Raw genomic sequence first — 16,816 nt, 5'->3', positions numbered from 1 at the left:
GCTTAACTGCTACATGTCTCTACAATTATTTCATTTCAAAGAAAAGTACCTTTGTTTAAGCAAACCTAACATATGGACTTATGAATTTACTCAAAGGATAAATTGGGCATGACTTTGGTTATAAATGGATTTTTCACTTTCAAAAATGATTCATAATATCATTACTATAAATGGCAAGCTCTCCTATTTCATCCTAAATTTAGGAGTCGATTTTCACACAAATCTTTAAGTATGCATCATCAGGTCAGGTGAAGTATATGTGTACAATGAGATCTTTCCAAGAGCCAGGCTTGGTCTCCCATCATATATTCTTGGCAATATTATATTTAACCACTACCAGTTTGGGTTGATTTATAATCATTCTACTGTGAAAGGCTATATATAATTCCTAAAATGCATGTTTCAATACGAAGATGTCTAAAAGTTTAGTAGCTATAAACCCATCAAACCAAGTAGCCTCCTGCTCTCTCCTGGCTGAGATTCCAGACTTATAACTGTTCAGGTATGTCTCCACTTTTCCTGCGCACATTGCCGTCCAGATCACTCACACTGCTCCCTGCCACTTCTCACAGAGCTTTCTTGGGCTTTTCCTATGCTCGCACTGTCTGGTCATCACTTTGCATGTCAGTTCCTTTTAACTGGATTCCATCCAACCAGAATGACAGCTGCCTCTCTCTATGCAAGAATAAAGTGATTTTTCCCTTTAACAATGCCAGGGTCCCTACCAGGGAATCAAACTGTCACTCCACTTGCTATTAATTATCCTGAGCTACGCCACTGTTTCCCTTCCTTCATAAAGCCCTGAACCATATTCCTTCCCTCTGTGATTAACAGCAGTCATGATGATGCCTTACATCCAATGAGCCAACACAAGAGGGAAATCCAGGCATCAGGCATGGATGACAAGCAGTGACAAGAATGTTCTTTAAGCAGAACATTTCACTAAAAACAACGTCTCTCATACGAAATAAATGAATCGTGAGGTTAAAGGCTTGTCTTATACATTTCTAGGGCAAAAGATCCCTCAACTTCCCATAGCAGTCCACTGTACTATCTCAATCCACAAGGTTAAGACAGGTTTCCTGATACCTAAATCTTTTCAGCCACAGTGTAAGCCTGCGATTTCTTGTTTCTGTGGTGATGGCAGAGATATTACCAGCCTCCTCTGTATAACAATTCCCCCAGCATTTAAATGCTCCTATTAAATCATCTTTCAGTCTCCTCTTCTTCGTGTTGTATCATACTCAGGAGAGGTACCAGGATGGAAAGGAGTCTCAAGATAGTTTCATATGAGACCCAACTGAAGAAATCGAGATTTTTTTTTTTTTAGTTTGAATACTTGGGGGATATGATAGCTGTCTTTAAAAAAAATTCTCAAGGGCTTCAAGTGTGAAAGAGGAAATTACATTTATTCAATATGACCCCAGAGAGTAAAATAAGAAAGAACCAACAGAAACCTGCAAAGAGAGGGACTTCCTCTCAATATAAAGCAGGAATTTTCTAACGGAAAAATGGAGCTGTACAAAGAAGTTAAGATCTCCCAAGGCAGGCCCATTCCATGTCAGCAAAGGTGGAACAGCCAGTTGGAAGAAATCTAATAATGTGTCTGCAGGCATCTGCAGGCTAGCCTGGCTACAACCATCTCTAGCTTCCTTCCAACACTAAGATTCTATGAAATTAACTGTCAAAGGTTTAGGTGACTGGGGTTTTATCACAATGAAGAGGAGTGAGGTTTTAAAGGTAATGAGTGACAAGCCTTCCACCACTCACATACAAAGCATATACTCACAGGAAACAATTCATTATACAGGAGAGAGGGAGAGGGCTTTAAATAATTTCATTTGATGGGGGAAATGAGCAAAAAATTTCAAAAAAAAAAGTCTCTCCTACTGCGGAGGGGCTTCCTGGTAGCTCAGACAGTAAAAAATCTGCTTACAATGCCGGAAACCTGGGTTCATTTCCTGGGTCAGGAAGACCCCCTGAAGAAGAGAATGGCAACCCACTCCAGTATTCTTGCCTGGAGAATCCCCTGGACAGAGGAGCCTGGTGGGCTACAGTCCTGGGGCTACAAAGAGCCAGACACGACTGAGCAACTAACAACTGTGGAGGGCGGAGTAATAGCTCCCGAAAGATGCTCAAGGTCCTAACTCCTGGAGCCTCTGAATATATTATACGACAGAGGGGAATTAAGGTTGTAAACAAAATTAAGGATGCTGATCAGCTGATCTGAAAGGCATCACCCTGATTTGTCCAGGTGGGGCTAACGTAATCTCAGAGGGAGAGGAAGATGAGATGGGACTGCAAGCAGGAAACAGAGATGGTGTCATGAGAAGGACCTGACCTGCTATTGCTGAAAATAAGGTCAGGACCATAGGCCAAGGAATGTGAGAAAGTGCTAGTAGCTAGAAAGGACAAGGTAAAAGAACCTCCCCTGGAAATGCCGGAAGGAATGTAGTCCTGCTGACACCTTGACTTTAAGTCCAGAGACACTCCTGCTGGACTTCTAACCTACAAAACTGAAGATAATAAACCCGCGAGGTTTTAAGTCACCAATCGCGTGGTAATTTTGTTACAGCAGCAAACAGAAGATCATGATACACCCACACTTTCTCAGAAAGAATGGGTAACATTTGCTGAATAGTTTTAAATGACAGGCTCTAATACCATTCATCAATGATAATCTTTATCTTTTATGAGAAGTACAGAAATCTATATGGGAAGTGGAAGTCTATCCAGACCGACATAAACAGCTTTAACAACTAGCCTTTAGGTTTCATATCTCATGTTCATGTCACGTACCTGGCACACTCAATAAATTTTTAGTGACTTAATTTGAAGAGCCAAAGTTCAAATACCATCTTTGGCCTCCTTTGCTGCCAGGAACAAAAAGACATGGCTATCATTTAACAATCTCACCCAAGAATTTAAAAAGTGGATGAACTCTTTCCAACTGCCCTCTGTTTAGCTTCTGTAGTTAGCAAAAACTGGGACACTGTGCACATGTGGGTACATCTGAGAAACAGGGCCTTTCCAAACAATCATCTGTGCTCCCTGCTTCAAGAAGGAACAGTTCCAGATTACATTCCAGAAGATCTACTTCCACCCCACTCCCAAGTAGAAATGCTACTACTGTGGGTATGGCTCCTTCAACAATAGAAAACCGTCAAACAAATACCTAAAAATCATCACTTTCTACTTTTATTCTGCTCCCTTCCATCCCCTGGTCTCCATCCTCCACCAAGTGGAAAACGCTGTCCAACTTTCCTGTCCTCATTTCCCCTTCTAGTTAAACTCATGGTGCTGTTCCTACCAAGGAGCAAGCAGCTGAAATGCTGTGAAGTTTCCACATAAGGCCACAGACACAGAGTCATTGGGGCGGCTTTCCTATTCTCTAGTGGCTACACCCAAGGGGCAGGCGGCCAGTGTCACCCAGGAGTGCCCTGTTGCCTGGAGGCAGGCAGCTGCTCCACAGCCTCTGCTCTCCAATACTGTGCTTGGTTCTATTAGTGGCTAGGATTCTTTAAAAGTGCTTATACCTGTCCCCATATAAGTACAGATGACCCCTGAACAACACTGCTTTGAACAGTGTGAGTCTATACTTATATGCGGAGTTTTTTCTATAGTAAATACTATAGTACACTGCATAATCCCCAGGTGATTGAACCCATGGAGGCAGAACTACAGATGTGGAAGACCCACAAATAAAGACAGTCAGATAGTTATATATGGGTCAGGTCAGTGCCCCTAACCCCCACTTTGTTCAAGAGTCAACTACATACATAGCTGTACAGTCTCTTGTCACATTCCCAGTCTAAGCCACCATCAAAATTGCATTTTGATACAAGCCTGGCTCTGTCTTCTTTGGTGGGGGGCGGGGGACTTGGGATACTAACATTTAAAACAGATTAATATGCAGTTATGGAAGAGAAGGGACATTCTGAACAAATCAAACATTTACAATCATATATATACTTAATATTAGTAAACCTATATGCTCTAGAGAATTTTCAATTTAGAATTTCGGAAGTGAAAAGTCTAAATCTTAGCACTGACAGAAGTTTTTCCTGTCTTAAAACAAACATGAGACTCAAGTTCCCTGAGACTGGCAGAGAGGGTTATTTCCCTATGGGCTCTCAAAATAGACACGTTCTTGGGCAGTCTGTCAGGCCGTGCAGAGGTTCAGAGTGTACAGTCTAGAGCCAGATAGCCCAGATCCTCTCCCACCTCTAACACTTGCTAGAAAAACTGCTGACCCCTCCGTGCCTCATTTCGTTCACTCTCAAAATGGAATAATTACAGTAACTACACCTCACAAGGCCGTTAAGATTAAATGAGCTCAAATACATAAATCACTTAGGATAGTGCCTGGCAGGAAGTTAACTCCACCAGTTTATGTAAGTGATCATCACCCCCAGTTTCCCCTCATGGGAAGTTCTCATCATGAGCCTTGGTCACACCATCATCTCTGATCAATGACCACCCTGACTCTAACAACCCAACCCCAATTCCCATCTCTCCACTCTGACCACCTAACCCGATCAAACATAACCTACTGAGAGGGAAGGGCTATGTATCTGTAGGTTTTGATGGAAACAGACTGGCTTTCAGGAAGAATTCAGTGAGAGTACAGTATGATCCTCCACTGACACCAAGTCTCGGGCTTTGTTTTCCCTTTCTGTGAACTAATGACCTCTAAGGAATCCTTCCACTGGAACACAGCACTTCACTGGCCTATGAATTATCTGCTTCTGCTTCCTAACCTAAAACATCGGAGAAGGCAATGGCAAACCACTCCAGTACTCTTGCCTAGAAAATCCCATGGACGGAGGAGCCTGGTAGGCTGCAGTCCGTGGGGTCGCTATGAGTTGGACGTGACTGAGCAACTTCACTTTCACTTTTCACTTTCACACATTGGAGAAGGAAATGGCAACCCACTCCAGTGTTCTTGCCTGGAGAATCCCAGGGACAGGGGAGCCTGGTGGGCTTCCGTCTATGGGGTCACACACAGTCGGACACGACTGAAGTGACTTAGCAGCAGCAGCAGCAACCTAAAACATGTCCTTCACTGCTTTCCAGATAAGAAACATTGATAGTGCTTCAAGAGCCACCAATGTCCTCTGGGCTGCTACCTACCCAGCATAAAAAGTAGTTAGCTCTTCAGCCATTTATTCTTTTAAACACAGTTGGATTACAATTGTTCTAAACACTTCTGAAAGCAGTTTTGCTTCTGCCTCAAGGGAAAAAAAAATTATATGAGCCAAAGAATGAGTTACACCAATTGTTTTAAAGTCTTTCACTGATGTTCAATCTAAGCAGAGTTACCTAGGTAGTCAATGACCTCCTGTGGCTTGACTCCAAATGAAATTTGTCTTCTTCAGAAAAACTAAGGCAATGGTGAAAACTAACACAACTGAAATTATTAATAGGTATAATATAAATATATCTCAGGAACAGCACCAAAGTCTCTAAATCTTTGAATTAAGGCTATGTAGAAAGAGTAAGTGGGCTTCCTTCATGGCTCAGACGGTAAAGAATCCTAAAGAAAGAGTAAGTATAAAATGCATGTGAAAGTATGCTAAATACTACATGTTGATGGAAAGAAGTCATAAAAGATGAAAATAAATGGGAGACATACTGTGCTCACAGAACAGAAAATTCAACACAGTAAAAAATTCTCCCCAAATTGATCTGTAGATTTAATGAAATTTCAATCAATATCCCAGGAGGGTATTTTTATAGTTACAGATTAAATTATTCTAAAATTTATATAGAAAAGCAAAGGAACCAACAGTCAATAGTTGAAAAAGAATAAAGTTGGAAAATTCATACTACTAGATATTTATATGAAGCTACAGTCACTGCAATACTTTGGCCACCTCATGCAACGAGTTGACTCACTGGAAAAGACTCTGATGCTGGGAAAGGTTGGGGGCGGGAGGAGACGGGGACGACAAAGAATGAGATGGCTGGATGGCATCACCAACTCTGTGGACATGAGTTTGAGTGAACTCCAGGAGTTGGTGATGGACAGGGAGGCCTGGCGTGCTGTGATTCATGGGGTCACGGAGAGTCGGACACGACTGAGCGACTGAACTGAACTGAACTGAATAGTCATCAAGATAGTGTGATACTGGAAAAGGAAGAGACATACAGATCTAACAGAACAGACAGGATACAGAACAAAATAGATCCACACATATATATAGACAACTAATTTTTTATAAAGGTGCAAAGGTAATTCAGTGGAGAAGGGACATTCTTTTAAACAAATGATGTAACAATTGGGTATCATATAAAAGTTAATTTCAATCTATACTTCACATCATACACTAAAATTTCCTCCAAATGAATCACAGACTAAAATTTAAATAAAATCCAATACTACAAAATTTCTAGAAGACAATGTTTATGACCGTTAAGCAAAGATTTCTTAGCAATGACAACAGAAATATAATCTACAAAAGAACAAACTGATAATTGCACTTTGCCAAAATTTTAAAACCTGCTCTTCTAAAGACATTGTTAATGTGAATGAACAGGCAAACCACAGACTGGAAGAACATATTTGCGAATCATATATCTGACAAAATACTTGATTTCTGAATACATAAAGAACTCTTAGAGTCAATAAAAAGAAAACAACCCAGTTTTCAAGAAGTGGACTAAAGATTTGAACATACGCTTCACAAAAGAAGATATATGAATGGCAAGCACATGAAAAGATGGTCAACATCGCTAGTTATTATGGAAACACAAACTTAAACCACAATGTGATTCTGCTACATGCCTCTTAGAATGGTTAAAATTTTTAATATATTGGCCATATCAAGTGTTGCAAGAAAATAGAGGAACTGGAACTCACATAATCCTGATAGGAATGTAATATGGTACAAACATTTTAGAAAACTGGCAGCTCCAGAAAATTTAAACATATACATGCCATGTGACCTACGCATTCCATTCCTAAGTATTTACCTAAAAGCAATGAAACCATATACTCATACAAAGATTGGTAGGCTGATATTCATAGCAGCTTCCTTTTAATAGCAGAAAACTGAAAACTACCCAAATGCCCCCAAAGAGATAAATGGATACACAAACATTGGTACATCCCAAACAATGAAATGGTTTCCAGTAATAAAATGGGAGTTACTGATACCCACTACTATGTGAATAAATGACAGAATAATTCTTGTGCTCAGTCACTTCAGTCATGTCCAACTCTTCGTGACTCTACGGACTGCAGCCCGCTAGGCTCCTCTGTCCATGGGATTCTCCAGGCAATAATGCTTGAGTGGGTTGCCATGCCCTCCTCCAGAGAATCTTCCCGACCCAGGGATTGAACCCACAACTCTTGTGTCTCCTGCATTGGCAGGCAGGTTCTTTACCACTAGCATGCCACCTGGGAAGCCCAAAATGATTATATTGAGTAACAACAACAACAACAACAAAAAAACTAAAGAAAAGAATACATACTGTGTGAGATTCCATTTATATAAAATTACTGGAAATGCCAATAATCTGTAGTGATAGAAAGATCAGTGGTTGCCTCAGGACAGGGAATGGAGAGGAGAAGCAGAAAAGAATTATAAAGGCAGCATGGGGAAGCTTTGGGGGCTGGTAAATATGCTCATTTTCCTAAGCATGGAATGATTACACTATGTCAAAACTTTAATATATGTGAAATGTAGTGTATTATCAATTACACCTCAACGTCTTTTCGAGAATTCAAAAGGGAAAAGTGAAATGAAAAGTGAGCATAATACCTGCTCGTGGTCTAACAGTCTGTACTTAAATGGAGGAATCAGACAAGACAGATAACGGTGGAAGCACCAAAAAGACGGCAATGTGGAACACCATGGACACGCAAGGACAGGCCTCGTCCTCAGCTGGGGAGCTAACGATGGTTTCATGCAGGAAGCTGGAGTACAGGTGAAGCCTGACTGACTAGATCTGTAAGGCAGACTGCTCAGAAATCCTACTCTTTATATTTAAAAGTCAATCTCATCTTATTAACACAACTCACTTTGTGTGTATTATTTCATGATGATTATGCTATATTTTAACTATAAACACCACACATAATATGTACCAATATATGCTTCAGAGATAGTCATTCCCTCAGAACCAATAATCATCTCTTGAAGGATAAGCAAACACAGGCTTTATTTTGTTCTGTACACGGGAAATAGTGTAGAACTCAAAGACAGAAACCAAACTAATAATCTGGGTGTTTTTCCCTCTGTTTTTACAAGGCCAGAAATAAGTTAGGGTAAAACTTACTACAAAAGCAGCACAGGAAGTGCTAGTATAAATGGATTAAAGCAAATGTCCTTAGACTCAGAAGACTTCGAGTTTATTCTGTACTAGTATAGACTTAAATGTCCCAAAAACCATAAATAGTATTTTTCTCAAGAAGAAAAAAATGTATCTCTAATAATTCTAATCTCTCTGCACAATAAAGAAAATAATTTAAATTATTAATGAAGACCTTAAAGGAACTCTAGAAAGAAGTACATTTAAAACAGGATCCTTTTTAAACACTGGAAAGAAGTACATTTTTTTCAGCTTAGAAAATGTTTTTTAATTGGAGGCTAATTACTTTACAATATTATATTGGTTGGTTTTCCCATACATTGACATGAATCCGTGCAGGGTGTATACGTGTTCCATATCTTGAACCCCCCGCCCTCCTCCCTCCCCATCCCATCCCTCTGGGTCATCCCAGTGCACCAGCTCGGAGCATCCTGTCTCATGCATCGAACCTGGACTGGCGATTCATTTCACATATGATAATATACATGTTTCAATGCCATTCTCCCAAATCATCCCACCCTCACCCTCTCCCACAGAGTCCAAAAGACTGTTCTATACACCTGTGTCTCTTTTGCCGTCTCGTATACAGGGTTATCGTTATCATCTTTCTAAATTCCATATATATGCGTTAGTATACTGTATTGGTGTTTTTCTTTCTGGCTTACTTCACTCTGTATAATAGGCTCCAGTTTCATCCACCTCATTAGAACCGCCATTAAAAAGAATACTTTTGAATCAGTTCTAAAGAAGTACATTTAAAATAGGATCAATCCTTCCACTATTTCTCAAAACCAAACAGTAATTACAGAACACTTGCCCTTTTCTTTTTCTCTGATTTTAACATCCTGTGAAGCATTCCTCCTGCCCAGTTCTAAATGCTAAGCTCATTCTTAAACTATCATTTTCATGTTAAAAACTGCATGGGAGGGGTGTTGGGGAGTGGGGTGTAAAGGGCACAAACAGGCAAGACAAAGAGACAGAACCACATAAACTACAGATACAGATAGTGCACTTCGGTTGTGTCCAGCTCTTTGCGACTCCACGGACTATAACTCGCCATGCTCCTCTGTCCATGGGATTCTCCAGGCAAGAATACTGGAGTACTGCCAGTATTGCCATGCCCTCCTCCAGGGGATCTTCCCAACCCAAGGATTGAACCTGCGACTCTTGCGACTCTTCTGCATTGCAGGAAGATTCTGTACCGCTGAGCCACTGGGAGGTCAGTTTTCATCTATGTGTGCTAAATGGATTTCAAAACAAAATACACAAGAAAAGCTCAACCTCATTTTTTTAATATTGATTTCTACGTGTACACTAAATGACTCTTTTGTCCCATGATCTCAGTCACTATGCCACTCTGGTGCTGAGAAACAAAGAACAGTCCAAAAGAGTCAATGGAAGAAAGGAAAGGATAAAAGCCAAGCATCATGCAAAAAAAAACCACTAAGAACTGTATCTGCCATCAAGGTCAGCCCTGACAATCACAGCCTCTCCCAAGGGCCAGCTCAGACTAATCTCACTGTGAGATGGTGGAAATGCCATTCACCAACTTCTGCATGCTGTGTGGTTCAGAAACAGATATTACCACATCTTATACCTGGAACATTTCCCTCAAACTCCTCTTTCAACAGACAGACAAGAAATTTGGCCAGAGCAATAGAGGTGTTAGTTTAAGAGATTAAGTTGTTCACTGTCAGAGTCAAGCTGACTTCTTAAAGATAAGACAATGCTTCTTTAAAAGGACTTCTCAGCTAAAAGATTGTAATTTGGAAATTTAGAAAGTTAGATTTCTGTCTCCTGTATATAGAGACAGAACACAATCAGAATTTAGCTTTTCTGTAAAAGCCTAACGATGCTCTTAACTTGTGGAGTAACAGTAAATACTTAAGGACCTAAGATATGACCCACTATCTAGTTATTCTGCCCACACCAGAGACTCTCCTAAAAGGATCTAAGGTGGAAGCCTGTCCACTGCATCCCAAGGAGTCCAGGCCAAAGCCTCAATCTCAGTTTCTTTAACTGCCAAATACAGTTTATAACTAGAACATACAACCAATAACAAGCTTAATTATAACAGTGGGCATTTAAATTGCTTTTGCAAAACTAGCCAACAACCTGTGGTATACAGCTTCAAAAGGATGCAATCTCATAAGCTAATTAAGATCTAAACCCCAACAAACTGTAGCTCTCACAGTGAGATTCACTTGCAAGTTGCACCCAACTAAGGTATATAAAAGGATGATTTAGAAATTACTTACGGGAATTAGGGGAATTGTTTAATTTGATTTTGCTTTGGATCTTCCCACTATTTAGAGGGCTGGCTTTCAAGAAGAAAAAGTCTCCCAAGTAGAAAATGTCAGAATCATTTGCTTTGTTTAAGTAATGTCAGACCCCTTCATACTTGAGTTGGTTTATTTAGGTGACTTGGAAAGATAATGGCATACTCTTTAGAAATTTTTAAAGAAACTTTTACAAAGAAGGAAGATGTTTTATATCATGCTACTGAAGCAAAGACTTAAATTTGATCAATGGACACAGCTCAACAAGAATCAGGAGAGTTTTCTAAGAAATAAGGATTCATTTCTGCCTCATTACTAACTCCCCCACACTTCTCACTTAATAAAATTCAGAGTTCTGGTTTATTTTATTTAAAGGACAAAAATCATCCTCATGGTGAAAAGACTCAATAGAAGGAAAAATCTCTGGTTTTGCCCTTTCCACACTGAGTCAGTGTGTGCTTCCAACAAATTCAGAATAAAAGTACCTCGTTATCGGGACTGCTGAACAGTAGATGGATGGTTTCAGAAAAGTGCTTATTTTTAAAGAGCCATGAATGACTCTGATTCACCATCTTTAAGGAGAGCACTCTCATGGGTGAAAACTTGCCCAAACTCTCCGAATGGCCAGATGGGCATTACTCAACACACAGAGAGAGAAATTACAGTAAAAATACTATGAAGTGAAATTTTCTGCTTGTACTGCAGACTCCTCAACCCATTGTTACCTCCTGCTGGGGCTCATTCCTCTGTTGTCAAATTTAACTCAACCTGGATAGCTCAAGGATTTATACAAGGTACCCACACAAAGCCTCTTCCCGTGATTAATACCAACTAGTTCAAGTCCAGATGAGCTGCTGCTGCTGCTGCTGCTAAGTCACTTCAGTCGTGTCTGACTCTGTGCGACCCCATAGACGGCAGCCGACCAAGCTCCGCGGTCCCTGGGATTCTCCAGGCAAGAACACTGGAGTGGGTTGCCATTTCCTTCTCCACCAGATGAGCTATGCTACCCTATTTCTGGAAAAAGAACGAAAGACCTTCAGTCTGGTTTTACAGGGGTCAACGCCACCAAAAAGGAAGAAAGGAGCTTTCCAAACTTCTCTGCCCTCAAGCCAATTCTTCCAAGGCAGTCTAAACTGGGCACTCGCTGACCTTGTGCTACCTCGCTAAGGCCACTCACTGCAACAGTCTCCACAGCAAGCAGGCTTTTGTGACACGTTTGCAGCCCTCAGCAAGGAAGCATGTACTTAGTACACAAGCACCCAACCAGGCAGGGAGGACTTCAGCTGAGTCAGGAGGGTGTCTGAGCAACTTTTGGTGGCTCTGATAAACTAGCATGTAACACCCCTCCCACAGTTTTGACAAAAATGTCCCTGCCGCAATAAATGGAGGGAATTCAGTATACGACTGTTTATGTGTCAGAGGTACAGTTTTCCCAAAATGTTCCAAATAAGCAACCAATTTCATGTCCTTCAAAAAACATCCACAACATAAAATATCCTAAACCAAAACTCAGTTTTTAAAAAAAGCCACAAAGCTTGCCTTTCTTCATTACCACATACTATTTATTCCCCCTCCCTAAAAGAAAATACAGGAAATAAATAATGCAAACAGCCATCACATGACGAGGTCCTACCTTGACCCCATGTATCTCTCACAATAACAGGCTATATGTTAACCCTGGTTTAAATACTCCAACTACCGTGAATCCAGCCTTCAGCGGAATGTGAGATGGGTGAGTGACATCTCTGTGTCCTACAGGAACGACTGCCCATTCCTTTCAAGAATCAGTTCTAGACTTGCTGAAAACCAGCACCCCTGCCCCCAAAGAAGTAATGTTTGGTCACTAATACCCTCCTATGTCTGAACTCCAGAATCCCACAGTCAGAAAACTATCACAATGCTTTTTATTTCCAGAAAACGACACAAAAAGAAAGATTTTTTCCAAAAGGTTTTTCTTTCAGTTGCTCATGAAAAAGATTATAGGAGAACTGATCAATCAGATGCCTTGAGATATTCCTGCTGCTTGTGTTTCTGCAGATATTAACAAACCAGTGATATGAGACAGGACTAGGTAAGCTAAACATCACAGCATCCTTTCTGAGCCATTCAGACTTTACTTGAATAAATTGTAGCTTTCACAAAGAAGATTCAAAGGATCAAACGTGTCACTGAGAGCTCATTCTCTGAGTCCTCTTCAGGAATCTTAGAAACAACCTAAAAAGCAAAAAGCTAGAGGAAAAGGCTCTACACTCTTTGGTCCCAAGACCAACAATCCAAAATACTAGATGCAGAGCCTCTAGTCAATTTTTTTTTTAAAGTCAAGACCATAAATATGTACTGCCATAGTATGGGAAAGGGCTCTCTCTCACACCTACTCTACAAGGCAAACATGCACTAAACTACACAGAAATAGGGTTATTAAGTACATATTTCAATTAATTTTTTATGTGCATACTAAGTCACTTCAGTCATGTCTGACTCGTTATGACCCTATGGACAGTAGCCTGCCAGGCTCCTCTGTCCACTGGATTCTCCAGGCAAGAATGGGTTGCCATTTCCTCCTCCAGGGGGTCTTTCCCACCCAGGGATCGGACCCTGTGTCTCTGACATCTCCCCCATTAGCAGGTGCATTCTTCACCACTAGGACCACCAGTGTTAGCTATCATGTTCTCCTACCAAGTGGATTCTATCCAGTTGATAGATAAAACTAAAGTCAGATGTTAACCCCACCAGGGTAGGGATTTGGTCTGCTTTCTGTCACAATTGTATCGAACAACCAGAATAGTGTCTAGCACTATGTGCATGAGAATACTGCATGCCAATACTGAGGGCATACAAAATCAAATACAAATTTAATTCTCACAACTACCCAGAAGAAGAAACTAAAGATTAAGACAATGAAGTTGCATGCCTAAGAACACACAACTGGTAAGGGACAGCATGACATTTATGTCCTTAAGAGCAGATCCATGTATACTGGTTATTGTAACCAGTGGATTTACTGCATAGTATAACCAAACAATCCTTTATTAACAACTTATACTAAATTCTGAATCGAGCTAAGTACTATAAAATCAGTGTCTACCTCTAGCAATTGTTATATGAAACCATAAAAGCAAGCAAACTGATGGCACAACATAGTGAAGCTGCTCAGTAGTGTCCGACTCTTTGCAACCCCATGGACTGTAGCCTACCAGGGTCCTCCGTCCATGGGATTCTCCTGGCAAGAGTACTGGGGTGGGTTGTCATTCCCTTCTCCAGGAGATCTTCCCAACCCAGGGAATCAAACCTGGGTCTCCCGCATTACAGGCAGACGCTTTACCATCTGAGCACAACATAACCCAGGACTAAAATTCACATTTATATAAAGCTCCAACTCTTTCTGATGGACAAATGTGTATATAAAGCACACAGATAAGGTCTGATAATTAAAACACAGAAGGAGCCAACTTGTGGACACATCACTGATCTCTTAGGAAGAAACAAACAACTCTTGCTTCAACAATTAATGTTATGGAGCAAAAGCAATACTTTTAAAATATGGTAAATGGTCATATTTGAGCCTCAGGAACAATTGAGGCGTTCCCTATCAAGAACAAAGTAACAAAAGTGAAAAAATTTCAGGAGAGGAGAAGTATCAGAGGTTCCAAGGGCTCTAGAAGTGGCCTCCCAATATCTGCATGGTGATTTCTTGGGAATGTACCAGCCTTTGTATAAGTGCTTAGAGCAGAAGCATCAGCACTTTTTCATCTTACAATTCATACAATATCACATAATCAAACGAGGTGAAGTGAAATCCCATCACAGAGTACAACACAAACAGCTGTGAGTTCCTAGTTAAAGGACAGCAGCTCAATTCAGCTGCACACCTGCAATTATTTAATGTCTAGTTAAGCTTGTCTCCATTTAATAAATTACTTGATAATTACAAAGAGAATGGGAAGAAAAGGCATAAGCCACAATTGAGAACTAGCAAGAAAAAAATCCACACAAAAGATCTGGGGAAAAACAAAGTATCTGAGCCAAGCAAATTCAGTAATTCAATTTGACAGATATTTTGTAAACATCTGCTGGTTCTGGACAAGGCGCATCAGCTGTGGCAGAGGGTACAAGGCTAACCTGTCCTGGACCTGCCCGCAGCTCACCAAGTCCCTGAGCTACTTCTAGGCGGAAGGGCTGAAAGATACGGAAAGAGCTGTCACCTTTCCAGGTGGGAAAGGGGGAAAAAAAAAACTGCAGGATTATCAGTTTCCCTTTTCATCAAGTAACAGACCAGACACTTTCCCAGCCCTCCAACAGAGTCCGCTTTCATCTGCCCTTTACAAAGGAGGCTAGGACAGCATTTTGGAGCCAGACTATAAAGAAGCTCATATGGCATACTAAGGAGTCTGGAAAACGGTAGGTCCTGTGGACAAAAGAAAGGTTTTGTCTGCGGATTTTTTAGACTCTAGTTGCAATGTGCAGGGCTGAGTACTTCTGAAAGAAATCTCCAGTGGTGATAGCACAGTGAAACAACTAAGAGAAAATGAAGTCAGGGTGATGAGCCAGTACAAGTTGCTGGGTCAGAGAGAAGGTGGACAGAAAGGAAGGACAGAGTCAAGGTACATTTCAGAAGTGAAACAGGGAGCACAGTGACCTCCCCAGATGAAACTTGTTTCAAAAAGAAAACGAATAAAGGATTCTATTAAGTTAGCTATACAGGTTACTATTTTACAATCTAGAAACACTGTCCTACTTAATTAACTAGGTATATTCTAATGAATTTACGTATATCCATACTAGGGGGAAAAGGGGGGATGGCAAAGCATGACCAAACAGACAAGCACTCATGACCAATAAACACTCTCCTTAAAGAGCCAAACAGCTGCAAAGAGATTTCACTTTTAGCATCTCACATCTCTGATATTTACTGAAGTTTATAGTTCCTCTTCCCTGGGAGTTATTTTATTGTTTAAGTGGACTGTATTAATACTCGTACTTCCACCCTGACCAAACCAGCAGATGAGAGCAAACAGCTTCCTCTGACTCTTCTACTTGCTGCTATTTTCATACCTAACCTGCTCTAAAAGTATAATGATCAGCTCTAAATCTTGGCTTGAAGGCAAAGTACTAAAGGCCAGTACAACATTTACATTTCTCCCAGACTGAGGCCTGGAAATTCAGTGACAAATCAATTTTTCCCTTTATACAGTGGTGGATATGCAGGCTTTTGACAAGAGGCAGTGATGTGAGAGGAGATCCAAAAGCAGATGCCGGGGATGTCCTTCCATGAGTTACCTGCATAACCCCACCAATTTTTAAAGCATTTCTCAAGTTGACAGAGCATACCCAGACAAGTGATGGGGCAGGCTAAACAGCTTTCAGACAGGTCCCTGTCCATATGCTTGTATGGCCATATGCCGGCCACAGTCAAGCCACCCATCAGGCTTGCAAAGAAGCATCAGACCACAGGCTAGAATTTCCCAGGAGTCCTGTTCTAAGGCAACACTTGCCCCCTTTGCATGCTATTCATCCTGCACATGCCTATAGAAACATGTCCGCCCTCCACAAGGCCATAGGCATTCTTGTGCCTCCCTTACAGACCTTTAACACTTTCTCTCTTAATCTGTAAACAACCTTATCTCTTCATCTAGACCGTATGCTCCTGGAGAGTGCACCCTGGAGTTCACTTTGTGTTGTGCCTACATAACACAAATTCAAAAGATGTTTAGTGAATGGCACGTTAATCACAGCAGCAGAGAACCCTAAGGAAGACCCCGGAAGGCCTCTGAAGAATAGCAATGCTTCCAAAAATGTCACATGCAGACAAATGACCTGGGGAATCTTGTTAAAATACATATTTTTGCTCTTTCCTTTTTTTTTTTTTCAGGTCGCCCTGTGCAGCATGCAGGATCTTTGTTCCCCAACCATGTATCAAACTTGTGACCCCTACATTGAGAGCATGGAGTCTTAAACACAAGACCACCAGAGAAGTCCCTAAAATACAGACTTTTTCACCCTATACCCTGGAGATTCTGATTTTATAGGTCTGGGTTAGGGGGTCCCCAAATCTTCATTTCTGACAAAATTTCTGGGGATGTTGATGTTGCAGATCCAAACAGCTCTGCCTAGAATAACCTCCTATCCAAAGTAGTGCTAAATCCCTTCACTTGTGTCTGACTCTTTGCGACCCCATGGATCATAGCCCAACAGGCTCCTCTGTCCATGGGGATTCTCCAGGC

At 41.0% G+C, this 16,816-nt stretch overlaps 1 protein-coding gene across 8 annotated transcripts in view; it reads right to left on the bottom strand.

Moving 5' to 3' along the window:
• AUTS2 (activator of transcription and developmental regulator AUTS2) overlaps window positions 1-16,816 on the bottom strand; it is a 1,225,668-nt gene that overhangs the window by 1,103,366 nt on the left and 105,486 nt on the right. The gene's annotated exons all lie outside the window — the stretch shown is intronic.

Source organism: Moschus berezovskii, chromosome 27 (genome assembly GCF_049115385.1).
Source record: "Moschus berezovskii isolate FMDL1 chromosome 27, NW_MosBer_1.0, whole genome shotgun sequence".
NCBI lineage: Eukaryota > Metazoa > Chordata > Mammalia > Artiodactyla > Moschidae > Moschus > Moschus berezovskii.
Note: the sequence above shows the minus strand (reverse complement) of the source record. Positions and strands in the feature narration are given on the sequence as shown.